Genomic DNA, 26,650 nt, shown 5'->3' on the forward strand with positions numbered 1-26,650 from the left:
AACTCTGGGAAGAACTAGCAGCTGTGACCAGAGATTTCTAAGATGCAAAGACAACCGCCACAGAAAGTCCTGGATTCTCCATCAGTTTTAAGGAAAGTGTGCTGAAGTTGAAGATCAGTTAGCATCTGTAGATTAGTGTCTATATAGTATAACTATATCTATATCTATATAGTATATCTATATTGTGTCTGTATATTCAGGATCTATCTAAGAGCTGATTATTTAAGGGGTGTGGCCTGCATAACGTTAAATGATAATCCAGTCCCTTGTTCCTTTAAATGCTCTATTGGAAAAGTCCAACATCCCTAAGAGGCCACCTGGATGTGAGATGATAAATGAGATCATAGCAGGCTCTTTTCCCCTCTCTAGGGTGGTTTGTCTTTGCACATGAACCCTGAGAATGGGTCTGACCCTGAGTAGACTTATCCTAAATATCTTTGCATGGGGGAGTGCATACATCGCTCCTGTTGCCTCCCTTCCTCCTGCTCAGGATACGCACTAGACCAAAGGGTGGCTTAGGTGAGTTAACAGTTTTTTCACTTTATTTTCAGACTGGTTTGATCATCCTGAGTTTAGGAGCGTAAATTCCCCTTGGGGTCCATCAGAGCTGCCGGATGAGAGTGAGAGGGTTGTTCGGTGCATTGTCTGAAAAAGTAAATAAATTAATCCTCTTCAGGCTGTGAATACCATTTCAAGTAAAACACTTCTTTGTGTCTTGATGCAGCAATAGTCAGTTAATCATAGAATCTAGTTCTTTTAGCTGTGCATTGTGGGGATTCTGCAGATCTAAATTCAAACTTCTAAAGAGCATTAGGATCTGTAGATAAAAGGCTTGATGCACATGCAAAACTGTGAGAATAATTTGTGCATTGTGCTTAGATTCAGCTGTAATTACATTTTGTAACCAAGAGGAGGAAGGAGGTGTGATTTACAATATTGGGATTTGTGATACTTTTAATGAGTATTGCCACTGCAGCAGTATTGGGGCTCTTTTATTGTGTACTGCACATCTTTCCTAGATGAGAGTAGTAAGGATGAAAGCAAGAAAACCGTGATGTTGATGACCATGCTTAAGGGAGCTGTGTGATAATCCATTCTTAATCATATGATGATATACAATAAATAAACAACTACCACAAAGTAAAAAGAAAGGGAAAAGAAAAAACACTGGGGTTTCTACACTTGATTGAATAATAAAAGTGAAATACCCTTTCTGTGATACAGCATTTCCCTTGATTGTCATATGTGTAAATTGAAAATAATTGCCCCTAAATCAGTGAAATTATATTACAGCTCAACAAAAGATGAGAATTAACTCCTGCTACTTGTTTACTGAAGACCTGAAAAGTTCCAGTACACATTTTGAAGGCAGTGTATGTTGTGGTCTCACCATACCTGGCATTAATGTGAATAGTTAAGAAATTGAAATTAATAGAAAGTGTCTATGTAGCAATGAGTCACAGATCAGATCAGGAGGAAGAGAACTCATGTGGACCAGATGCTGGCACTGGGAGCTGTAGGGTTGCCAGTCTTCGGACATACGTGGATGATAGTTCTGAGGACAGGTTCCAGTTTAGAAAAAACATTGGCATAGAGGTAATCTTTGTCTGATAGTCCCATCCTTTCCACCTGGTAACGGAAAGTAGTATATTTAGACAAGCAGTTATTTGTCATAGTTTTTATGTGTTTGCATGCACAGGATGATTTAGACTTCTGTATATAAAATATGTGCAAATTAAATAATGTACAAATTTGTGTATATGTTCTTGGGTTTTTTTTGTGAAACCTGAAGTACCAAGATATAAAACTACTGAAGTATTTTTTTCTTGCAGAATTAATGTTAAGCTCTATACGTCCTATCGAGTCAACACACAAAATAAATGAAACACCCATACAAACATTGTCCTTACCATTTCTGTGCTCAGAAAAGTTTGAGGTTTTTATTGTCTCTCTCGGCCAATAATAATGACCCAGCATTTCCACTGCTGAAGAAAATTGATTTGTTGTGCAAAAGTTGATGATACTAATTAATCTACCTGAGCTGTTTTCCCTAGTCTGTGCCCAGTCTATGTGGTGTTGTTGCGGGGGGTAGATGACCAAGCCTTAGGTGCCTGAACTTCTTGCAGTAAATCTCAAGAGCATGCACAGGGTGCATCAGAACATGGGTGCAGTATGCAGTGGATGTTATGCTTATAGTATCTTGGACCTTATTTGCATAAAAATATTGGAGGCTTTATGCCATACAGATTGAAAATGAGTGGAATGAATGAAGAATTGGACTGGAGTTGAATTAATTGTTCCAACACCAGCTTTCAAGTGAGGCTGGATTGAAATTACCCTGCTTCTGATTTAGAGTTGGAAGAGTTTTTAGAAACCAAAACTAAACAGAAACAGAGGATCGAAAGTTACCATCTGGTTCATGGAGAACAATCCTATGCTTTTGGCAACATCCACCACATATATTCTCCGTAGTAATATGACCAATGTAAAAATAGTTTGTCACCATATATTAATGTCTTGCGCTTGCATGGATACAACCTCTAGGCTGCAGGTACATGGCATCTTTAAAACAGTGACATAGACAGCAAGTATGATGTGGACCAGATTAAGGAAGGAGCAAAACAGGTTTTATTGATGATATCACCAGTGTTCGGAAAGAATTGCACTGGTTTTTGTCACTGTGAACTACATGCAATACTAGCAAGACCCTTCACGCTATCCTTGCCTTGTGATTTTTTTCAGTGATGGTGCATACTCTTTTCCAGAAGGGAAAGAAGCTAATTAATTTCTTTACAAATACACGTGAAATACGCAGTAATTAAGTCTTGTAAGGGTGCTGCTTAAGGTTATAGCGATCATCTGTCAACCTCAGAAGAAAATTCCAATTGTAACCCCAGTGTGATGAGTGGTTTGTGTTATGCGCGTAGTGCGGGTGTCATAATAGTTTTCCTTCTCTTAATACACTGGTAATTTACTGAATAGTGGCATGAGGTACTGATTTGTTTTATGGCTGTCTAAGAACATGGTATAGTGTTAATGCTCCATATTTTTCAGACTAAAATGATTTGGATGCTGTCTGTGTTTTATTGAATTCTAGTGCTGTATTTAAATGTGTTTTACCTTATTGATTTATCACCTTTTCGTAGCCATATCTGAATTGTCTCAAATACCCTCTTATCCCAAATCTGTGTTGTAGTCCCTCAAGACACCTGACAGCTGCCTGTCCTGTGTGATCATCTGTACTTTTATTCTCTGATGGAAAGTGTAATTAGTTAACAATGATTTAGCTTTTGGGTTGACATACACTTCAAACTTACTACAATACTCTTCTCTTTTCATCTGCTGCTGTCGTCTTATCCGAGCATTATGAATATCTCTTATTTCTCTCCAGTTAACCGCTCAGCTCTCTCAGAGGTGGAATGCTGTGTCCATTGGCCGTATAAAAACTTGTTGTCTAGGAAGGGAAGAGTTATTTCTCTTCGTCAGCCTAGTGTGGGAATTTAGAGAGACAGAATATAATTAATTATTGAGCTTGAATTTTGGCCAAGGCTCTATTAGACTAAGAGTTACAGTTTATGAATTTCTTTCATTCTTGTGATGATCAGAGAAGCAGGAGGGAGACAAGAGTGGGATTTTATGCTAACATAGAGAGTTTGGACTCTTGCTGTGGCAACGTGTTTCAGTTGTCACCATTTTAAGCTGGACTGCTTTATGTGGCTGTGGCAAGAGGATGGGGGGTAAAAATAATAGTGCAGCTTCGAATAAAATTATTTGCAGGGGAAAAAATGGTTAATTATACATAAATCAAGCTCACAAAAAACAACCAGAGCATGAAAGAGCTACAGTGCATGCCCTCTGCCTTTCACAGACCATTTCCAATTCACTTGGTGCTTTGTGCTGATTATCTGAGGCAATTCTTTTCACTTTATGTGCATCAACACACATTTTGTCATAATTTGTTGATGGTAACGTTTGGGCCAGATCTAGCAAGTCTCTAGCAGGCTGTTTAGCAGTTAGATCAAATATAAATCAAAAAGTTGCAGTATAAGTTATATTTTATTTGATTCCCCTACTAGCTCTAGAGTTAATTTTTGTACGGAAGAAACAACAACGGTGACAAGTGTTAAGACTGAATGCATCCACAATCTGGGGGGGGGGAGAAGCTATGTATTCACTGAGGCCACTCTTCTGCCACGTTGTTGGGAGCACGTGCCACATCAGCCAGCGCTAATGGGAATAGTTTCATGCAATGGAGAAATGGGACTGGAGATTAGATCTATCTTTGACAAATACATCTGTCTACTTGTGAAGTTTCATTTATGTTCCACCAGAATTCTTCAAATGTTATCTAATAGTTTACATTATAATGATGGAAACAAATTATTCAAGATCCAAACTTTTCTGAATCTCTTGTTTTTATGTATTTGTCTTCTTAAATGTTTCTATTCTTAAATAATAAGAAAAATAATAATTCATAGAGGATTAGATCTGTGTTTCTTCTATCTCTAAGGAAACGGTTGCATTATGAAAAGGTTGTAGCACTGTGCTGTGCAATGATTCTGCCGTCCTTGTAAAATGAGATGTACTTCGTCCTGTTAAAATTAGAACTACTTAAGAGACACTGCAATTATTATGAAATTGCAAATCATCTCTCTCCTGGGAGAAGGTGATTTTCTTCGCTGAAGGAAAGTTGGCACTAATAAGCACATAATCAATGAAAATAGTGTTGTCATAATGGGTATTGAAGTTTATATCTGTGAGAATAAATGATATTGCATGGGGTAGGAAGAAAAGGCATGGTCCAACTGCACTGCCAGCGCATTCCTTTTCATCTTCTGCCTTTTAGACTAATTCATTGTATAACCAGCTAGTAGTGGGAAGTGGAATTCACTGCTGAAAGGAGAACAGGTGAATGACATAGAAAGTAAGCTGAAGATTTAAAAAAAAAAGGGGAAAAATATTAATATCAGTAATTTAAATGAATACATTTCTATGTATATTTCTAAGTATAATCTCTGGGTACAGCCTTGAACCACCAGTCACAGAATGTTTTCTGCCTTACTTTGATCCATTTCAACTCTGGACCATGGTGTAGTTGCATGCGCAATGCCTACTCTGTATTGAGCAACCAACACAAGAAAGGTAAATGATTAACCAACGCTTGCTGTTCCTTTCTGACTGTTGATCAAAAATCACTGCAGAAATCAGTGAAAACGTTCAGAGTTTCTCCTGTGCTGAGGCAGAGTACCCGTCCCACTCGCCTGCCTGCAGACGACAGCAGTTCAGGACCTCCCTGTATTTGCTGCTGCCTTCGGGCAGGGTGACCTTGGGTGCGCCGGCACGTCGCAGCCGTGGTGGAACAAACACGCTGGAGCTGGGTCTGAGCTGTGGCTGTTCCGAAGGCAGGACCATGGGGATTTTGCCCACACCAACTCTGTGCTGCTACTACGGCTGGGTAGTAGGTGGCTAAGGAGGTGTACACTGGGCTACACAGTAGCTATAGAGTAAACACACTGTTTGTCTTTCCAAAGGGTTTCGTTTAATGTTTTGTTCTCAGTCGTGATTGGTAGCTCCAGTGTCCTCTCCCCAGGACTGCTGAAATGAAGTTGTCTATAGCTGGATTTGTAAGGAAAACAGGGACGATTTTCAAAGGCATAAATTTCCTTAAAAAACTGAGTAAGAGCTATCTGCCCGATTGCTGTTTGAGGTACTTCAAACTGCCTTTCTCATTTTTTATATATAGATTTCTAATCATGGAAACGGGGGTAAGTTTATATACCCTTTAAAAAGAGGCATCTTGCCCTTTAAAAAGAGGGATCTTCTCCTGATAAACAGAGGTTTATTTCTGACTGCAGTTATGGGGACACTTAAGAGTCTAAACAACAGGATACCTGCACGGAGGTGCCTAAATATTTAAGAGCAGCATGTTATGGTCAGTATCTGAGAACGCTAGCTTCGTGTTGTCCATTTCTGAGTTATCATGTTATGATATCCTTTTAAGTGCATTTTATTCTTACTGAAACACTCTACACACACAACACACGGAGTGTGCAAAGTCAAGCACTGTACTCCACCCATGACCCTGTCTGGATGTTTCTTTTCATCATAAACTCATTATCCAAGTCGTTTCAGTCAGCTAATTAAATCCTCTTTTTAACCTCTTCTTCAGGCAATCCTACTCTCTCTGTTCTCTGCTAAGTGGTCTGTATGGGCCAGGTATACCTTCTTTCTCCTGCTCTTTTCAGCACGTTTTCCCCCTGAGAGTGTGGGTCAGCCTGGTCCTGCTCTTGGCGTTGCCTGACCTCCATCCCAGGCTGTGGCACAGGCAGCAGCAATGGCAGGGAAGGCATCTCGCCTTCCTCTCTTCATGTGATGATGGTGCTTATCAGTGGTACCCAGCATTAAACCCCATATCCAGCACCTCTCACAAGTTTGCAGAGAATTGGAGTGTCATCAGATTCGAACTGGTTTTAAGTGGCCTGGCAAAAGCCACTTCCCTGACTAAAATGTACTTTCTGCCTGTTTAAAACAAGAAGGATGTTTGAATTCTTAAAGGAGGAGCTACCAGATACTATTTTCTCATTATAAAACAATGTCTTTTTGTCCTGGCTTTTATCTTGGAAATCATTGAACAGTTTGGGCTGATGTAAGAAAAAAATAGCCCGAGGCACACATCCAACATGGAACGTTTCAGCCCAAACAATTAGTCTGGCAAAATTATAAGCAAGTGAAAATCGGATCTTACGGGAAGTATTGGATAAGCCTTAGTAACAGGCTGTGTCGCAGTTCCAACCTATGTGTACTGAATTTGCAAAAACACTTTCTTTTCAGCATGCATGCAACTTGCACACACTCTTATCCAGTGCATTCTGCTGAAATGCATATCACTTAATTAAATAGTCCACTTAACTTGCATAAGAATCACTCTATCTTAATATAACTGCAACTAATCGCAAGTGTTGTTAAACCTGTTAATTGCTTATCATCTATTTGCCTGGTTTGAGTTTTATAACAGCAAATGGAGGACCAAATGCTCAGTGTCCTATATAACTACTACTGCTAGACATATTAGAATAATTACGAAATTTTTGTCCATCCTCAAAAATGTACAGTAAATTTATCGTATAAAAAGTCAGTAATTGAAATGCTATTGTGACATAGAAAGCTGTCTTGCAATTAATGATTCAGGAAAACAATAACTTAGAAGAAAGCCTTCAGTCTTCATTCTTCTAATACATAATTTTGGTTATTTCCATATTGCGTTGTTCTCAGTGGGAGTCAGAGGAAGGCTTTGGCTGAATATTCTCTACCCCTAGCTAAGAGACTCTGTTGTGTTTTCATTACGTTTGCCTCACATAATCACTCACTGTTAGTTTCAAAAAGCCTTTGATATTTCTGTGTGTGTGTGTGTGTCCTAAACAATAAGTTGATCCAAAATGAAATGTGATTTATTGCCTTCTGACCTTACACACAGCTTTTCCTTGTGGAAAACAGCATATGAATCTGGGTGTTAACTGCAGCTTGAGCACAGATAACTTTCCTCCTGTGTACAGTGCCTGCATTCCTAGGCAAGGTCAGTGACCTGGTCAAGTGAGGCTTTTTTTTGGATGGCCTCTCTTGCCCACATTCCTTATAATAATTTTTTTTCCTATATCCAGGTACGCTCCCCGAACTCAGTCTTTGCGGAGCGGTCTCAGTGTTTACTGTGGCCGTGGGTTGGTGATGTGTTGCATCTTAGCCTTAGTACTCCCAGAACCAGATTGAAAATGCCAGGGCGCTATGGCAAAAGCAGCAGTAAGCATGAACACTTTTACTTCCGCTTGTGTGTTCTGATGGGTTCATGTTGTGCCACCAGGACAAGTCTGGTGTTGGGAATGCTGGGGCAGGAAGGCTGAAACTTCCCAGGGAAACGTGGAGAAGGAAGGTGGTGTGCAGGGAACACTGCCTTAAAGCTTATAATTTTCAGAAGAGCTGTCTGCAGGAATGCTGTAGGTGTGGAGGAATGATGATCTCAGGAGATTGCTTTGGCTGCACCCTGGGATGTATACCCATTTATGGGAAGAGCCTTCTCACAATGTTATAGGTAGAGCTGTATAAATTTGAGTGGCCTAACTGAACCCAGAAATCTTTGCCCAGCATTAAACAGTTTGATCTGGGACTTTGAGTCCAGGAACCTCTGCTACTTAGTTCCCTGGTAAACATAGTAGATACTTGCTGCTTAGGACACACAGGAGGGAAAGGATTAAAAGAAAAAAGTAAGCAAAGCATTTGGAAATTCTGTGCACAGCACATACAATTAAAGCCTGCTAGAAACCCTTTGTGAAAGGAAGGATGTGCAGTTAAAATGGTAATTTGTTGTTTGGGCAAGTTCTCTTGGAAGAAGGAAGGTGGTTGACTGAATCTTCAGGTCATGATGGTGAGAGTGGTGACGGTTACCTTTCTGGTTCTGCTCACTGTCCTGGCTTGGCCAATTTTTTCTCCTTTGCTAGTCTTTTCAAGGTGGGCAGAGAGCCGAGGATGATTCTGCCTCAATACAATGGCACCATGCCTTGCAGTCAATTCTACGGTAAAGGAAAATGGTGGAAGAAAGAACAATAAGGAGGCGGTGGTGGGGCGGGGAGAAAAGAAGAGAGGGTACAGTGGTACTGTACTGTTTTGTGGGAATGAAGGATTATATATTAGGGGAGAAGCTGGCTCTCATGCATTGAGATCTGTGCCACACATGCTGATGTGCTGATCATGGCCAGTGACCTCATCCATATGCAGGTCTTGATATCACAGTGATTAAGGTTTGCCAGCCAAGGACTGACTCTCTTGGAAGAAAGTGAAGGCTGACTATTTTTGGCAGACAATCCCCACTCTTTGCAGAGTCACTTGGAGATTTGTGAAGACCATGAATCTTACAGTCTTTTCTGTTGCAGGGCTTTAAAGGTGGATGGCAGATGGAATAAGTTAATCTTCTGGTTATTTCATTCCTCAACTAAACCTGCTTTCCATTTGTGCCTGCTGAGCTCACTCATTTGCATTCCCATACTGTGCTCTCTATTTCTTTTATTTTTCCTGGACTATCTTATTATGGAGTCTCCAAAATCCAGTACCCTACTAAATCTGTTCAGACACAGAGGAGCGGTGATACCTGTTCCACGCGCACGCTGATCGGAATGTCAGCGCTCCCGTGGAAAGGGTCATGACAGTCTGGATCAGCGATTTAAGTCTAGGCTGAAGCCTCTGTCTCTGCAGGTGCTCTCAGCTGGATGCAGGGTTGTCAAGATGTCTTACCCAAACTAGGACTTCGTCTGTAACTCAGCCTTTCTGTGCAGGGAAGGGCGTGCTAAGAGGAACCGTACGGACCGCTCTTTCCCAGCAGTGCTACCCAGCCCTGCCCAGGACGTGCCAAAGCCTCATAAACATCTTATGCCTGCTCTTAACATAGTTCTGGGATGGCAGTGATTGGTATTTTCATTTAGAATGACTGATTTTTAGGTTCCTTTAATAGTTTTGCATCTAGCAGTCCTTGCTACAGTATATTGTAAATATGTATGAAAATTTCCGTGGTCCCCACAGCTCTGCAGTAAAGGTAGAACTGTCAACCTCAAGAGATAGAGCATTTTCCAATAAATTCTTTGTCCCATCTGTTTTCAAATTAACTGATGATGGAAGAGGGGGAGGATGAAGGGAAAGAATAGCATAATAAAACTCCTCTGTTGCATCACTTACAATTCTCAAAGAATGTTTGTAAAAAATGGATGTTGCTTCTCTTCAAGCTGCTGGGGGGCACAAGTCTTTAGTCAATTAAATTCTCATTTTTTGATTTTTTTTTTTTTTCCCCCAGCAAGGCTTCTTAAATATCTTTGTGCTGTTACATGTGTCTGGTGTCATTTAACTAGCTAAAACAGTCAGAGAAGTTTTGTGTATTTTAGGTGTATACTAGATAAGCAAGTAATAATGGGAAACATGAAAGTATTGTTCAAATTAGGAATTAAAAGTTGATGTAATCTGAATGTGAGCCACATGAGTCTGAATTGTCTGACTAGTTTAGATCATGCAATTGGGAAGATAACGGAAAGGAAACCTAAGTACATATTCAATACCTTTCAGATACTATATTTGGTTATTCTGGATAAAGCAGAATATTACCTAAAATTCCATATTTCTTTTTCTGATCATCTTTTCCAGTCTTAGGAGGGCAATCAAGATAAAGTAAGATCTGTGAGCTGCCATTTTCCCCGCTAGCTGTAAAAAAATTATTCTGGTAATTTGTTCTTGAGTAGGTGAATGTGTCTGTTCTTATTGTAGTCCTAGTTTTCATTTTGAATAGAGATATTAATCTGGCAAGCTGTACTTGATTTGTGTTTCAAAAAAAAAAAAACCCAACTGGTGGAATATCTACAGGCCAGATAGGAATAATTTTATCTAAAGATACTAACTCCTTTCATAACCTTCTCTTCAGTGTAGTTCATCCCACTACTTTTTTCTTCTGTTTCAACTCCACTGAGGGCTGGTATCCTGAGAAGACTCCATTCCTTGCACTTTGTGTCTGACCTCCCAACAGTAGTACTTGTTTACCTAGAGAGATAATTGTTTTCTGGAGAGCATCCAGCTGATAACTTACTTTTTCATTAGACCCCTTTTTCCTATTAGTTATCTCCTGTTAGTTGATCTGTGTCATTTGATAAAACTAATTAGGTAATAAAAGACTGCTTCTGAACTCCTCCCTTTAATTTTGGCATGGTGAAATGTACTTCTTGGCACCTTGCTCTTCCCTCATAAAGACAGCCTTCAGTTGACAAACAACATTAATCCAAAAGTAAACAAGCCAGTTCACGCATCCTCTCTTGATATATCCTTGTGCCAGAACAAAATAGTTCCTAACAAATTATTTGTACCAAAGATAGTGACATAACCCTGGCTCTGTTTTAGAGTTTTGCAAATGTTTGCAGAGTATCTCAAGAGGCCAGGCTAAAAATACTCAATGAAACCATTCAGCATTCTACTAAAAGCATTTTGTTTCCTAGGACTTCCCTCCCTTCTGAAAATGCCCTCCCACAGCTGCATTGCATTTATTAAAAGGTGATGCAGGTATAAGGTAGGAATATCATGTTTTATATTTTATTTTAAAATTTAGCCTAATTTTCAGGTTTCCTTTTTAGATTATGTACGTGTTTTGTTACAAAGAAATCTCAATGGAGGGGAAGTTTATTATTAGCTTCAAGCTGAAGTATACCCATCCAGTGAGAAAGAGGCTGTTCAGATTATCCTTCATAAAAGTTTTCAGTTTGAAGGTTTGAGGTGTCATATGGAGCATGTCAAAGACAAATGGCAAAGAATTGCCATTTCTGTATGGCCAGTAGTCTCTGCTACATCCTAATGAGGCAGAAATTGCCTGAGGACACCAGTGGATTTTTTTCTTGATTGTTGCATGTATGCACCCTAGAAGAAGGAAGGTCTCAAAGCTTCCTTTGAGGAGAATGTGGAATATGCTCTCCTCAGATGTGAGATCTGTAGAAATCACTGTAGTCATTTTCTGTTTGTGGTGCTCCAGAACCTGGAGGAGAAATACGTCCAGGATCCTCAAGAGTCCAAACACCCAGCCCACCAGAAATCAGAGGGAAACAATTGTTTCAGATGTTTTGGAAACAGCAATCAGTTCATGGAGGGCTGACCAAAGGTAGGCATCTAGCTTGGCTGATGCTACATGTGACCTACCCAGACGGGATCCAGAGCAGCCGGTGGAAGCCAGGCAGGGTACCTGAGGTCACATGTGGGCAACTGAACTGAACTCTTACCTAGTCTTGGTCTCTATTGCAGCACAATTTCAGCCTAGAGAATATCTGTCAAAGCCAGTGAAGTTAGACCAGCAGAAGGATCTCATCAGAATCTGGCCTGTGTTTTACACTCAGAAATGTCATCTCTCTTAAAAGAGTGGCTTCTACCTCTTAATTATTCAGTGTTAAATGCAACCAGCACTTTGGTCAGGTCAGAAGAAGTGTTTTGATATTAGTTGCATATTTACTGTGTGCTGGATTTACTTCCATGTGAGAAAGATGTACCGTGGGGATGTTCAGAATCTGTTGTGCTCACAGAGATTTGGAGTACTACATCTTCAGGGATGCAGGAGCCCCAAAATAGCAACGTATGAAATTTTAAAATCAGTGGTGTGATAAACTTGGATAGTACCAAGACATGTTTATGAGTGAATCATGTGATAAATAAATTATGGGACTGATAGTGAGATGCAATTATAGCAATAAGAAGTGACTTTTAAAATGAAAGAAAAATTGAAGTTTGTACTTTCGTTTGTCCTAATTAGATTCAGAAAAAGTTTTGACTTGCTTTCTGCCCCTGAATATTTTTTTGTGTCTTCTCTAGATGCACTTACAGCCAAGTTTCGCTCAAGGGCGTTTAGCTGAGATGCCTGAAATGCTTGTTACCCTCTGGAGCTGCTGCTTTTTGTATCAGGAACATTCCTGGCTACTGCAGTTTATAACCTACCATAATGTCAGCTAAAACTTAGCTGTTTTGACTAATGTACTTTGTATCTCAGACAGATTTGATTCTGCATGTCTAGCATTAAACATAAAAGCTTCCCAAGCAAAAACCAGTTGCCACTACTAGTGAATTGAAAGCACGGACTAGCCTGCCATTGTGTCAAATGTGGTAATTGCTTTTTACTCATAAGCAGCTCTGGAAATCCAGACAACCAAGACTGTTTGTCCTGTGTGCTTTCACTTAATGTACTGTTCATTTCACTTCAGGTAGTTTCTCAGCCCTCTTGGCTGAAATTCAGTGCCTATCAAAGTCTTCCATGAATTGTTCCAGTGCTGTGCTTAGTGCTGCATCAGTTAATTGTATCCTGCATGGTGTGACTTATAGCTTAGTGTGGACAAATTCTCTGGGATTATAGATTTGCTAAGAGGTGGTGTTGAGAGTCTCTGTATTTATAGGCAGCTCTGTGGTGCCCAGCAGTATGACACCCATTTTCCCCCAGGATCCCTTCCCTGTTTGGACTGCCTGCCCCAGCTGTAAGTGAGGATGTGGAGCAGTGCCAGAGGTCCTCTTTCCAGCAGGGTTATGGGCTCTTTCTGATCTGACCCCAAAACAAGGGCACAGATACGGAGCAGAGGAGGCTACAGCCTGGTTTTGAATGGAGCTGCTGTTGGTTTCTCTGCCTCAGCTCAGTGTTTAGCCATAGTTGCTGCAGTGCTGTCAAGATCTGATCCATGGGAAGAGAGACTGCTCGGCTTTTACAGCTGCAGTCCTGTCCTAGGCACCGCAGAAATAAACGAAGAGGTGCTGTTGAGCAGAAGCGCTGCTCAGGGTGTCCTGGAAGGAGACGGCATAGCACCTCTGGTGCTTTTTTAGCTGGACAGGTCAAGAGAGCTCCCCTACCCACTGCCTGTTTGTGCTGCTGACAGAGGCTGCCTGGACAACTGATGAGATAAGCAAATCTCTCCATCCCTGCCCTTGCACGCGAAGGCAATGCACTTTAATATAAAATGTCCTTTTCGTGGCATATTAGAAATGCTAAACTGTTAACACATTGTGGATTAAACCACTAGCATCCACATTTTTACTCACATAGGATCCACAAACATTATCTATATATGGGATTAAGAGTGCACAGCTGTAGGTGTTACCAGTGAACAAGGAGAGCTGTGTCCTTACTAGCCAGCAGCTGGGCAGCTTCTTGAATTCACGAGAAATCCTTCCACAGTGTGTAAGCAGTTGCAGTGACTTTTGCAGGATTTAGTCTATGGTAGGGATTGCTGTTGTGACACTAGGTTCTTTTCAGGTTCGACCAAATTGTTCTTAGGTGAGGCAGTTACTGTAATTTTATTCTGAATGAACACTTCAGAGAAATGCCTAAACCCATTAGAAGATTTTAAGGGGAAAAACCCACCCTATTTCACTGCTGCACTAGTATGAGCTTTGCTGACAATTCAGCAGTGGATGACATTTTACAGTGCTTTTGTCTGGTGCTAAAAAAAAGCTTTCTGATGTATGCCAGAGTTACATGGAATACATGTAAGAGCTAAATTTGAGTGTACCTCTTGCAAAGGAAAATTATAACTGGAAGGAAAATATATACTAAATCGTGGTGTGAATGAGATGTGACAGTGATTTTCTTCTATGCAAAATTTAAGATAGAAGGTCAGAAGTGCTAAAAACTAAGTAATAGCTAGCACTAGTAAACAGTATTTGTCTTCAAAGGGCCATAGGGATTTTCATGAATTTCAAAAGATCCATAAGAGAAGGGGATTGTTTGGCTTGATTTACAGATACTGCAGCTGAAGCAAAGAAGTTCAGTAACTGTCCATAGCAGAGCCAAAATGAAATCTGACTCAGGTATTCCTGGTCTCTCGCCTTGTTCTGCTGTTGCTTGACTGTCAAGGCAGACTGACACCAAAATGTCAGGAAGGTCTACAAGTTCTTCTTGATTTTTTTTTTTAAAACTCGTTTAGCAACTTTGGGTCACTGTAACAGACATCGTTTATACCACAGATTCATAAAAGTGGTTTGAGCATGTCTACTTCCAAATATATTTTATTTTTAGAAACTGCAGAATTTTCCTGTTCTTACCATTTCCTGTGGTTTTACTCTGGAGCATGATGGATGAAGAGGGCTATTTGTGTGATTAAGGTATGAGAATAGAAATTGTATGTCCTGGATTTACAGATGCAAGTCAGATGTGATGGTCAGTCCCTTAAGCATACTAACAACAAGCTAACTTCCTCATCTGTAAAAGAATATTTGTCATATTAGAAGCCCCTAGGAGAAGTGAGGCTGCACTGAGATTTGAAAAGCCCCATGGGATCCATGTAGGAAAGTGTCTGTAAAAGTGATGTTAAATCAGTGAGAGTGTAGAAACAGTACTTTCACCTGGTAGTAAGCAGTAAGAGAATTAAGCTGAACAGGAACAAGACTCACTGGAATGAGTGTTGACACACGGAGTTAATTGAGAACAATTAAGTCTGTGTGTAGACAAGATCTACATAGTCCATTTGAACTGCATGGTATTATGTGAGTAAAGGGTGCAGGATTAGACCCGTTGTTTACAGGTTTACCTACTGCTTTAAACTATTTGGATGAATGGTGTTACACAAATGTTAGTCATAATTATTATTTAATTATGACCACATGTTTACTTTGAACATAGTCCTATGCTTAATATGTAGGAAAGCCGCGATAATATTGCAGCTTCAGTGTGTGAGCTACTGTTTGCCAAGCAGTGTTTCGCTAATGGCTTCTCATTTTGTGTGATGAAAATGCCTCCCTGGACTGTGCAGTTGCACTGGTTGTGGTATGTAATAGGCAAATAGCTTTCATAAAAATACCTTCCGCTAGGACATTTTGAAACAGATGCATCTGAGATAGAATGCTAACTTATTAAAATTAATGCTATTAAATGTGCTGCTTGTGTATCATTTCAAAATATCTGAGGTGCCAGTATTTCATTCTGGTTACATTGAGAGTGCAGAAAGCAAATTTCATAGTATGATTCATAAGTTCAGGAGTGCTACAGAATTTCTATAATTCATGTGTTGCTACTTTCATTTGCATTTAAATGTTTAAACTGTTATAAAATTTCAGATTCTTTAAACTTTAATCTAGTTTTTTCACTCCTAAGCAGAATGAAGTTATTCCTTCTTTAATCCTGTGTTTTGAGGTTTTCCTTTGCTCAGATCTTCCATTTCAGACACTGCAGAAAGCTTAAGATAAGTTTATGAGTGGCTACAGATATAAGCAAGGAAAAGAGCTTAGTGGGGTTTTTTTATCTTTTCATTTTTGTTCTTTTTTTTTTGGAAACCTGATAAGAAATATAGTTCTGAGGGGTGTATAGTATATCCTAGGTTGGAAGAGATGGGATGCTGTTCTATCCTTTTTAGTAAGTTAATGCTTTTTTAAGTGACTAAAGGTAATGGAGAATGTTAGCCTTTTCTTTAGAATGCTCTTAGTGCATTGAATGGAGATATCTCAGTCTCTCTACATGTGGCATTTTACAATGATTATCAGTGCTACTGAGAGGGGAAAAAGACCTCTCTTGAACACAGGCTGTGCACATGGACTTCCATGAGGGATCAACCTCGTTAAGAGATATTAGTCTTTCCTTTAACCCGATTCCTGTCTCAGTTCCTGAATCCCATAAAATGACTGCAGCTCATTGTTTAAGGCACTTGTTTTTCCCTGTGGGCCTCCCCTGACACGCTTGCCCATCGGTAGATAAGCTTGTGAACCCTACTCACCAGCATGTAGAAGAAAATTCATGAGTCTCTTGGCCGTGTCGGGCTTAAGGTGACATGACAGTTACCATGTGCATCAAAAAGCATGTGTTTCTTCTGTGTTTCTGTACTTCAGTTGTCCTGAACACCTGTCTGCTTTGAGGGAAAATTACTTTTCCGGTACATTTTTTTTAAAAATTAAAATAGTCATTTAGAATAAGTATATGTTTTCTAAGGGGAAAAGGGGACACATGCTGATTCCTGTAGGAGAGAAGAAACTTTTTAAAAAGTCCTAGGTGTTCAAAGTTTACTTAAACTTTCTCTCACGCAAAAAGACATTCTGTTCTAGATGACTGTTTCTACATGAAAACAAAGTATTTCAGTAGAAGTAATTATGTTTTATTTGAAAAGATTTCTGAAAGAAAGCTTGGTTTTAAGAAATCATTTCACCCCTTCAATTTATTATTTTGGTATAGAAATGAAGGTAAAAATAATTTGTGAATGCAGTTTCCTTGCAAGGGCTTGAGTTTCTGCCCAAGGCTCAAGCATTCCTTTGCCTTCCTCTGTGTTTTTCCAGCCCTGCCATACGATTGAATGTTTGAATATTGTAATGTCAACAGCTCCTTGTATTTTCACTTGATACAGCTGAGCAAAAGTTTTGACATTCAGCTGAAATGTTTGAGGAGCCATTACCAGCATAATTCTGCTTCTTAAGTAAATCTCATCTTGGTGCTTGAAATCTAAATGGATTAATATTTTTAATGTCTTGTTTACAATGCTGCCTATGAAAGCCTGTATTTGTCTACTTGCCAGCCTTCCTTCTTGGCCTGGAACCATTCTGGCCTGAATCTCCACGCTGGGCTCCCATCCATTTTCCTTGAGTCTCTCTGGTTCCCTCCCTTTTCCTCAGGGGCTCTCTGGAAGATTGTCAGAAGGGCTTTAATTTCTTGAGCAAGTCAGCTTTTTTTGACTCCTAAATATTTCTGCCCCAGCCCTGAATTTCAGAGTTTGCCAGCCAACCACAGATGGCTTGCCCTGGTGGTGTTACAAAAAAACACATATTTTCTCAGGTTTTGATGAAAACAAACCTAAAAACAAACCAGTGTTAGCTTTGCGAGTGGGCAGAAAAAGATGGTTAAGAAAAAAGAAGCTTGCACTGTGTGTGTCTGTGTGTCTTGACAAGGTGCTCAGCAATCTTGATGGAGTAAAGGTGAGCTATTAGATAACTCCTAATGTAGATTATATACATTGTGGCATACTACAGTATTTTACCAGCAGAGCCATACTAGCTGGGATTGCCAAAAAGAAAAAAATTCCACAAAAAAACCCAAACCAAAATTATGCAGTCTGGTGGCACTGGCTTAGATATGATTGCTGAGGGTCTTCAGGGATAGACAGGCTTTTAGAGGAGAGTCAGGAGACTTGCTGAGTGTGACATAAACCCAAGTGCTAAAGCAGCAAGTTATTAGAAAGTAGAAACCAGGGGTGTATGATATCAGACTACATTACGGTAAAATTATGCAGCTGTAGGTATGGTGAACCCTCACTTCTGAGCAGGCCAGCAAATCCTCACTAGTGGTTATTTTGATATGTGATACCCTGATGCTAATCTAAGGAGTTGAATGCAAAACCAAAGAAACCCCAGCAACAATAACAACCCTTAGCCGAGTGAGGAGCACTTGGCAGTGCTCGCTGCCTTCTTAGAAACAGAGTGAGCATGAGCTAACTCAGTAACAGGGTGCAGGGTTTGCACAGAGGGATAGACGTATCTTTACACGGTCCCCTGAATCGGGTACATGTGGAAGGAAGAGGTGGTGTCTCTGCATCACAAGACTGAGACCAGTAATCAAAGAACCCCCCCAAAGCAGCAAAAATTTCTGCATGGTCTGTCTTTGAACAAGATGGGGGTTTGCTGCCCTGTCTAGTGTCAGAGGGGAGTACAGCGGGGTGACAGCCTTGGAGCAAAGCCTGGCCAGAGATGCATTTTGCCTGCCTGCCCCTGCCCCCTCGGAGGTGGAGGAGCAGCCTTGTTGCCCCCTGCCATCAGCATGACACTGGCCTGCCTCCTGCCCATCCCCTCCCTCGGGAGCTGAGCTCCAGCCTCCTGGGGAGCATCCCCCCAGCAATGGAGATGAAGATGAAGATGCAGATGAGAGGACACAGCTGAACCCCTGTGTTCCTGCCCATGAGGGACTTCTGGCAGGGGACAGCTGTACCCCAGGAGTGAGTGAATGCATGTTTGTGCGTGTAAGATGCTGATTTCCACAGATACTTTAATTTCTGGGTTTTAACATGCCATTTAGTTTTGAAAACATGGTATTACTCAAAATGAGATGGATTGACAAGACAAAATAATCTTGACAATCTCTTGTTACAGATACACAAAATACATGAGCATCCTTAATGTTTTATAGACTAGCATGTCTGGCACTAAAAAAATATAAAATAAGTATAAATAGCAGGGATAAGGAAAAAGGAAATTTGGATTTAATATATGAACCAGACAAGTGTTTGGCTACCCTTTATCAGTTATTGACCATTCTCCCTGCTGTTCAGAAATTATTTGGAGTCAGGGATTCTCAGGATATATTTTTTTTTAAGAGTCTCCTTGCCTTTCTCAGACATCAGGATTACAAGATGAATGTGCAAACATGAGTGTGTGAGTCAGGAAACATGGCAGCGGAGGTGGCTGCGTGAGCGAGGCTGTAGGTAAACAGAAATAAAGTTAATTGGCAGTTTTCTTGTATAGCACGGGCAGCTGAAGTCCTTCTCACTGGAAGAAATTTTCTTTTCCCATTATCCTTCAGCATTCTCTTGGAGGGATTGTCTCAAGGGAAGTGAGTGAGTCAGAAAATATGCCAAGTTCATGTCACGGCTGTTTCGGCATTTCTTTCTCTTGCTGGCCTCCAGGAGCTTTATTGGCAAGTGTTTTTAAAGGAAATGTTGGCACAGGAAGGCCTTATTGTTTATGTCATGAAAGTCTCTTGGCGTCTTCTGCCTTGTTATTTTCTCCCTTAAATGGGGAAATTAGGAGTGGGGGGAACTGAGAAAGGAAAAGAGGAGAGAAGCAGAGTATTAACTTCCAGACTGTTGAGGGTTGCTACCCAAACTGTTCTCCCTACGTCAGGATGTATCTTGGTGAGTCCTCTCTTTTCTTTTTCTCCGTTGCTGCTTTGCAGGCTCTGCTGCAGCCAGTGGAACAGTTTCTAAATGTATGTTTCCTCTTCATGCTTTTCAAGATGTGGCATTTAGAGCTCTTTTTGGAAAAGAGAAGCCAGCAGTTTTCTGGTGGGCTTTCCTCTGCCAGAACAAGGCAGGGAGAGGCAAACGCGGAGCCCAGCCAGGGTCAGATCACTGCCACCTTCTCACACACGGAGCAGGGCTCTGTGATGGGCTGTCAGGGACATTTCATTAAATTCTTTTCAGTTCTGAGTAAGGTTTGCATACAAATACAACGTGATTTACAGGAAAAATAAATAAATTTGGAAAGTTCTGTGGAGCAGATGTGGTGGGTATGGACAGGAACAATAGCGAGACGCTGCATGATCAGAAATGCTGCTCATTGAAAACCAAAGCAGAAAGCAAAAGCATTCATTTAAATGTATATGCATTCTTTAAAAAAACAAAAACAAAAACAAAACCCAAAAAAACACAACAACCCACCCCCCAAACTTATTCATATATACTTAGGCAATTCTGGCATAACAAAACCACACATAAAAAGTACTATGTCCAGTGCAGCAATAAAAGTTTCTGTAAACTACTACCCTCAAATTAGGTGAGAGTTGTGAAGTCTCTGAGGATGCTATTTAAAAAATCAAACGTTAACATTTCAAAGAATGTTTCAGTATTTAATATTTTGTGATTTGGAAAGTAAAAAGTTAACTCTCTGCTTGTGATTGCAGAAAGTCTGTTTCTAAAACAGGTTCATTTTTATCTATGATATTTGTCTCTGATACTTATGTGTGCAGCACAAACATACAGGATGACAAATTCTTTCAGGTTAACGTAGCAAAGATATGCATTGATGTACAAAAAGAGCAAAAACTCTATTTCTTCCGGATTTGTTAACAGCAGAAAAAAAAAAGTCAAATGCCTGTTTTTGTGAGCTGAACATAAAGTGACATCTAAACCACTTTTATTTGTACCCAGTTAAACTAAGGATTGTCTGTGGGATTAAATATCTATTTCAAGGCTGTGATGCAGTTTTTGTGATGTCTCTTCAAACACTGACTATTTGTTGGTACATGATGCATCTTTTTATTGTGGTGTCTTACTTGCATTTTGGTGATGCTTTTTTGGAATGCTCTTTTTCAAAGGAAAGAGAGATGATTAATCTTGGCTCTTAAAACCTACATTGTTTCACTTTTCAACTCTTTCATGTGTTTTTGTTTTCTAACCTACCTATTTGTGGGTCTATGCAAAATTCTGCAGTGTGTAGTAGTTTAATTTGTGGAAGCTTTTTCCTCCCCCCTGCTTCCAATTTTGCACTTTGATTTGCTCAGACCTTGCCTTCACTTTCTTGAAAAATGTATATACAATTGAAGAAGGTTAAAGTTCTAGTGGAATATGCATTTCTAGACCTGAATATTCTTAGAGGTTGTTATTTTTTCAGATTTGGGATCTTGTTCAGACTGTTACCAGAAAAGTAACTGGCTGCCAGCATTAGAATCCAGGGAACTGGAACCTGGATTTTGCTTGGAAAACATCTTTAGGAAAGGTGGCTGTGACTCTTATATTCCTGCTTTCAAGTATTTTTGCCAGGATTGATCCATAAGAATTATTTTTTTAAATTATAAAGCCAGGAAAAAATACCCCTTCCAATAAGCAGTAGCTGATTTCTTTATAATTTATTTGGATGAACATGAATCTGTAACAATGGATTTTTAAAAGGACATCCTAGTTGCATATAGTATGATACAAGCGAACTATTTTTAGTATGTTGCAAGTGTTATCTAGAATAAGACATAAGATTTTTCTGTTTTTTTCTGTGTCCATATATATGTATCTATGAATATATTCCAATAGTTATAAGTGTCTCAAAAGATAAGTACTGTAATACGGGAATATCACAATGGATTTTTTTCCTGTGTTAGGAATCCTGCATTTCTCTGTTCTAGCAGATAGAACCCTTTGTGCTGTGTTTCTTGCATCTCATGTCATAACATGAGAAAAACCAAACCATAAAACAGGGTGTGAATAACTGTACTTGGGCCTTTGTCTGCTATCCGCTTTACCAGCCAGCCAAAATTCTTTAGCCATGACAGTAAAAGCGGAATATTAAATCATCAGCCTATACCTACCGCTCCGGTGTCAGGTATACTGTGACAAAACTGCTTTATTGCTATGCGAGAGCATGAAGTAAAATACATTGGAGCTTTGTTAATGGAATGTCAGGATGAAATTTTAAACGGAAAGCTACAATTTTCTGAATGAAAAGTTCAATTCAAAACCTATTGGGTTAGGTAAGCCTGTGCTAGACCCAGGGGACAGTTTCCTGATGACCCTGTTTTCATTCCTGACAGACTACTCCATAGTGAGGTGCCTGGTGTTGCCTAAGCCAGTGGGTGGGACATGCCCCCTGACTGTCAGGAGCTGGTGGCCCTGCACCCCTCGGCTGTGCCTGGACAGCCCAGAGTTCCCAGCTGCACCTATATTTCAGCTTCTCTGAGAGGCTGCAGGTCCAGGGGGTGCATGAACCCTGTTCCCCAAACTGGGTTTTCTTGAAACTTTGACTAACAAGACACCAGCAACAAATATGTCAGCAGCAGGAAGGATTTTTGTCAGATGTGGGGAGAAACTATGCAAAAAAACCCTAAACAGTGCACTACACCCCATTCCCTCCTAGCTGCATTGAGGATGACCCCAGGGGTGCTGCCATGGTGTCCTCCTCCTCTGGGTGCCTGGCTGCGGCAATGGGTGCTCCACTCCTCCTGGCTTCCCACTCGAGGGAGGCACCACCAGCTTCTCTTCCCCCACATCCAGCTCTCATCTTGCCATGGCGCTTGCCAGAACCTGCAGGATTTTCAGACTTTGGTGTCCCTGTTGGGCTGGGTGAAAGCCATCTGACAGGCAAAAGGTACGGGGCAGAGGGAGGGAGGGCGATGGTGGAGTGGATTGGCCACTCCAGTAAACCTTATTTAAATAAACCTTAGGGAATTGCATTAGAAATGTCCTTCTCCTCTGTCCCCTGAAGTTTTGAAGTCACCTCTGAGCTTGGAAGCCCTCAATTTGCGCTACTCCATTGGTATTAGGTTTGTTGGTTTCCTTTGCAATGAATTCTAAAAAGTTACCTTCTCCATTTTGAGAGCTTTCTCCTCTCTCCCACGCCTCCATTCATTTTTATTGCATTGGAGAAGGAAGGAAAGAAAAAACTGATACGGGAAATAATGATCTTGTAAAAAAAATTTTTTCCATAATGCATAGCTTCATTTGCTGACAGCCAGACTCTGTCACATGTGTGTAAAGAGCTGATCAGGATGATGAGTGCTATCACACCACAGCTAGAGTTTAGCGCTGCAGCGTAGAATGAATGGGAAAAGGGAGTCAGTTATAATTTAGGATTGTGTTGTTCATCATGCAAGCTAAACAGCATGGCTTAACAGGGAGAGGTCAAAATTCATAACTCCTGCCTGGTTCTCCAAGGGAGGCAATGATTTGGAGAAATAATGTGATCCAGTTATAAACTACTTGGATTTCTGAAAGTTTTCAACAGGGTTCTTTCCTGAAGGCTTATAAAGAATTAAAGCTGCCGTGCGATGAAAGGGAGACTCTTCATTCATGGAATTCATGGAATTAATATCAGGTTAAAAGTTAGGAAGCAACAGGGAGTGAATGGTCGAGGTTTTACAATGAAGGGAAGTCACCAATGGAGTCCCGTAGGCATCAGTCCAAGTGCCTGGGTGGTTCAACATATGGAAAAGGGGGTTAATATTGAAGTAATAAAGCTTGCTGACAGTGCTAGAGTCAACTGAAAAGAGTTGTAGAAGGATCTGACAGTACTGAGTGTGACTGTGGAATAAGATGGCAGAAGAAATTCAGTGACAGTAAATAATATTTGTTGAAGGAAAAGAATTGCAGAGTGGACTTGCAACCACATAGGAAGAAAGTGCTAGTTTTAATAGATGCTTTCATGAAGATAACAGCTGAATGCCCATCAGATGTCAAAAACAAACATTTGGAATTTTTAGGAAGGGGACAGAGAAAAATGCCATATTCTTCATGTTTCAATCTACACAGGACTGCATCCAAGTGATGTGATCTTTGTTTTGACCTGTGAGAATTTCATGTCTGTAGTTTTAGAGCACATACAACACCACAGTATTTTCCATCCTTAGATGCATCTTTTTCTGACATCATCTAGAACCCCTGTAATACTGAAGAACAAATGAAGATAGACTCTGAATTTTATTCCTTTCTATTTTTCCAGTATTCATGCCTCTCAATACGGTAACACTTTGATGGAAGGATCTAGCAGTTAATCTTACTGGTAATTAAAGAAAAAATATGAAGAGCGTATCTGAAAAATAAAACAAGCCCAATCTGTATGAAATCTCATGCTGGGAAGAATGACAAATGTGAGTAGCTTTATGCTGAACAGAAGCCCTCGTTAATAAATAAGGATGGTTCAGCTGGGGAAAGTTATGTAGCGTGCCTGTCTTCCATTATGTTTTATTCCAGGATGTGTTAGTCTCAGAGGACTTTTTTAATGGGTGGATTCAGATGTATGTGCATACAACTGTTATACCTATCAAATTCTCTGTTTATTGCTGAGCAATTTTACCCAGCAAAACTTGTTCCTGTAGGTATTAAGCACCAGCATCATGTCCATAAATATGTAAAATTAAACAGTTTGCCATAGGTACTTTGCAGGTACAATAACTATTACATATTTTATGTGTATTTCAGTTGTTCTCTTAGTTACAAACTTGCACATTAAGTGCAGTATGCATACCACACTTAATGATTTCCACTTTTCCATCCCCATCCATCTGAAGGTTTCAGATATTTAATAGAAGAAACATATTCTGATCTTGCGTTCATTAAGTCATTGGTCTTTGGATCATTTTGCTTATGGTTTTATATGATGTTACAAGTTCCCAATTTCTAACAAAAAAAAATCACAAAATTCTTTGTCACCTACAAAAGGCTCAAGATCATACTGACCAGACTGTTCTTCAGAATTATGTAGTTGCTTTGAAATAGTTTAAAAGATTATTACTGCTTCCCTGATACAAAAAAGATAGGTTATGCTAATGTTGTTCTAATGTTCATTTAATATATATATAGAAGTAATAAGTAATTTTACAATTTACATATATACTCCAATTTAAATAGAAAAAGATTGACGTTGAAGAAAAGCAGAATAAACTTTGATTGATAATCAGTGCGTTTTTTTCATGGAAAAAGTAATGCAGAGATTGCCACTGTATAAATAGAGTGTGCATAATGAAAGAAAATGTTATTTCTGCATTACTTAATTTCTCATTTTTCTCCCTGACATTTTGAATCACGCGTTAGTCTGTAGAACACTTTCAAAATATCAGAGGTAAAACAAAAAGCTAAACTTTGTCTTCAGGATGTAGTTTCATTAACTTGATTGGGCATTACTCAGAGCAGATCCATTTTTAGCATATTAAATTTGCATACTGACCTTTTCTGCACTGTGAACGAAAATTGGTGTTGATTAATCCCGTAAAATAACATTTAAGACTTCATTTAAATATATTCTTAGGTGAACAATAATGACATCTAATGCATTACAATAATAAAAATGTTCATTACAATAATAAAAATAAATCTAGATAGCTCCCAGATAGCTGAAAAAGATGGTCTCACAAAGCTAACTCTTATTTTCAGAAATGCTGACTGACATTTTCCTTCTGTCTTTGGTAGCTGTCACTAAAGTGCAGAACTGTTGAAAGTTTAATCATCTTGTGAAGGATAGATCCAGACATCAGGTCTGAAATGGGGGAATGCATACATTTGTGTGTGTGCACATACTGACAACATTAATTTGGAAAAATGTCAGCTAAAAACTAGAGACGGAGTAGCTACTCCAGGTGAGCTGCATAACTGGACACTTCTATTCCTCTTCCGATGTGATCTCTACATAGTTTAATTTAAACTGAAAGCAGATTTACTGCAGAGGAAACAACCTGGAATAGTTAATGTATGGATTGCCCTAAGTAATGACTGAAAAATATGTACGTAACTACGTTGTCCTGCTGAGGTTCCAGGTGGGTTTTGTATTGTAGGAGAGATAATGAGCAACAGGAGAGAGTCTAGATGAGAGTAACAAGAAATATCAAAGTCTTAGGAGGCTTGAGTTTGATGTAAGGGTTTAGCGAAGCGTAGATGCTTGGTTTTGCAAAAAGATGATTGGGAAGACCATGATAATGGTTCTCATGAAATGCAAAACAGTTAGCTGCGAAGAAAAGGGAAAGCCAGCATTGCTTGTGGATATAGCAGGACACTAGGAGTTGAATATACAGTAAGAGAACTCTGTACTGGGAAAAAGGCTCTAATTAAAGGAGTAGATGAGCAATAGAAGCGGTTGCTTAGGGTAGGTGTGGCGTTTGAAGCTAGCATAAATAGGCCTGGCTTTACAAGAGACATAGTAGCAAATCTCCCTTAGTCCCACATGGTGAGGTGCTCGCTTTGGCTCATGCAAGACGTGCTATAATAGTCCTGATAGGTAACGTCTAGTATACCAGAGTTCATACAAAACTCTGTAAGATGAAACCTTTTCTGTCCTTCCGTACTTCACCCTGCACTTACTGCAAATCTTGCTCATGAGTTACAGCAGTACCCACCCTGCTAGTGTGTCCATATGGACAGAGAAAGTAAATCCACTGCTGGACTGGAGCTGATGCCTGCGTTGAAAGAATGAACTTCAGACTTGTCAAAATGCTAAAAGCCCATGGAAAGCTGCAATTAAGTTCTTAACTCAAGGCTTGAGGATGTTTCATTGCTATGCACAAATTGGGAAAATACATGCAGATTGTACTATTTCAGAGAGGTTATTCGGTGTTTAACTTTCTGCTATGTTTCTTGGAAAGAGGAAGCAAGCTTTCCGTCCTTCACACTCCAGCGTTCGTTCTGAATGCTATTTGCTGTACAGCCTACCGTGGCACCTTATTTAATTAGCACTTGCTGCTTTTATTGTTCTGAAGAGAATTGTGATAGTGGCAGACTTCATGTCTTTATTACCAGCGAGATGGGAAAGGCTCCTGTGACTTTTATAACTGATCAGCTGAGACAGTCTGGTTGCCTGTGGTTCCTAATGAGCAGCGCATGACACAGTGCAGAGTATTGGCAAGATTAACGAACCCAGATTTCCTTACCAGCAGACTGACTTGTAATAGCAATACAGAGAAGGAGTGAGAGCGTTAGCACATACTAAGTAATGTGGCATTATACTGAAATGA

General features: G+C 39.9%; 1 protein-coding gene across 8 annotated transcripts in view; it reads left to right on the plus strand.

The window, feature by feature from the left end:
- THRB (thyroid hormone receptor beta) overlaps positions 1–26,650 on the plus strand; it is a 175,326-nt gene that overhangs the window by 75,148 nt on the left and 73,528 nt on the right. The window contains exon 2 of one of the 8 annotated variants that reach the window (XM_074861091.1): positions 23,650–23,797. The exons of 4 other annotated variants lie outside the window; for them this stretch is intronic. The gene's annotated coding sequence lies outside the window, so the exon portion shown is untranslated. Of the gene's footprint in view, positions 1–413; positions 520–11,049; positions 11,087–19,228; positions 19,359–23,649; positions 23,798–26,650 lie in introns of those variants that run through there. 3 more of the 8 variants (XM_074861098.1, XM_074861076.1, XM_074861101.1) reach the window with 3 other exon arrangements.

Source organism: Strix uralensis, chromosome 1 (assembly GCF_047716275.1).
Source record: "Strix uralensis isolate ZFMK-TIS-50842 chromosome 1, bStrUra1, whole genome shotgun sequence".
Taxonomy (NCBI): domain Eukaryota; kingdom Metazoa; phylum Chordata; class Aves; order Strigiformes; family Strigidae; genus Strix; species Strix uralensis.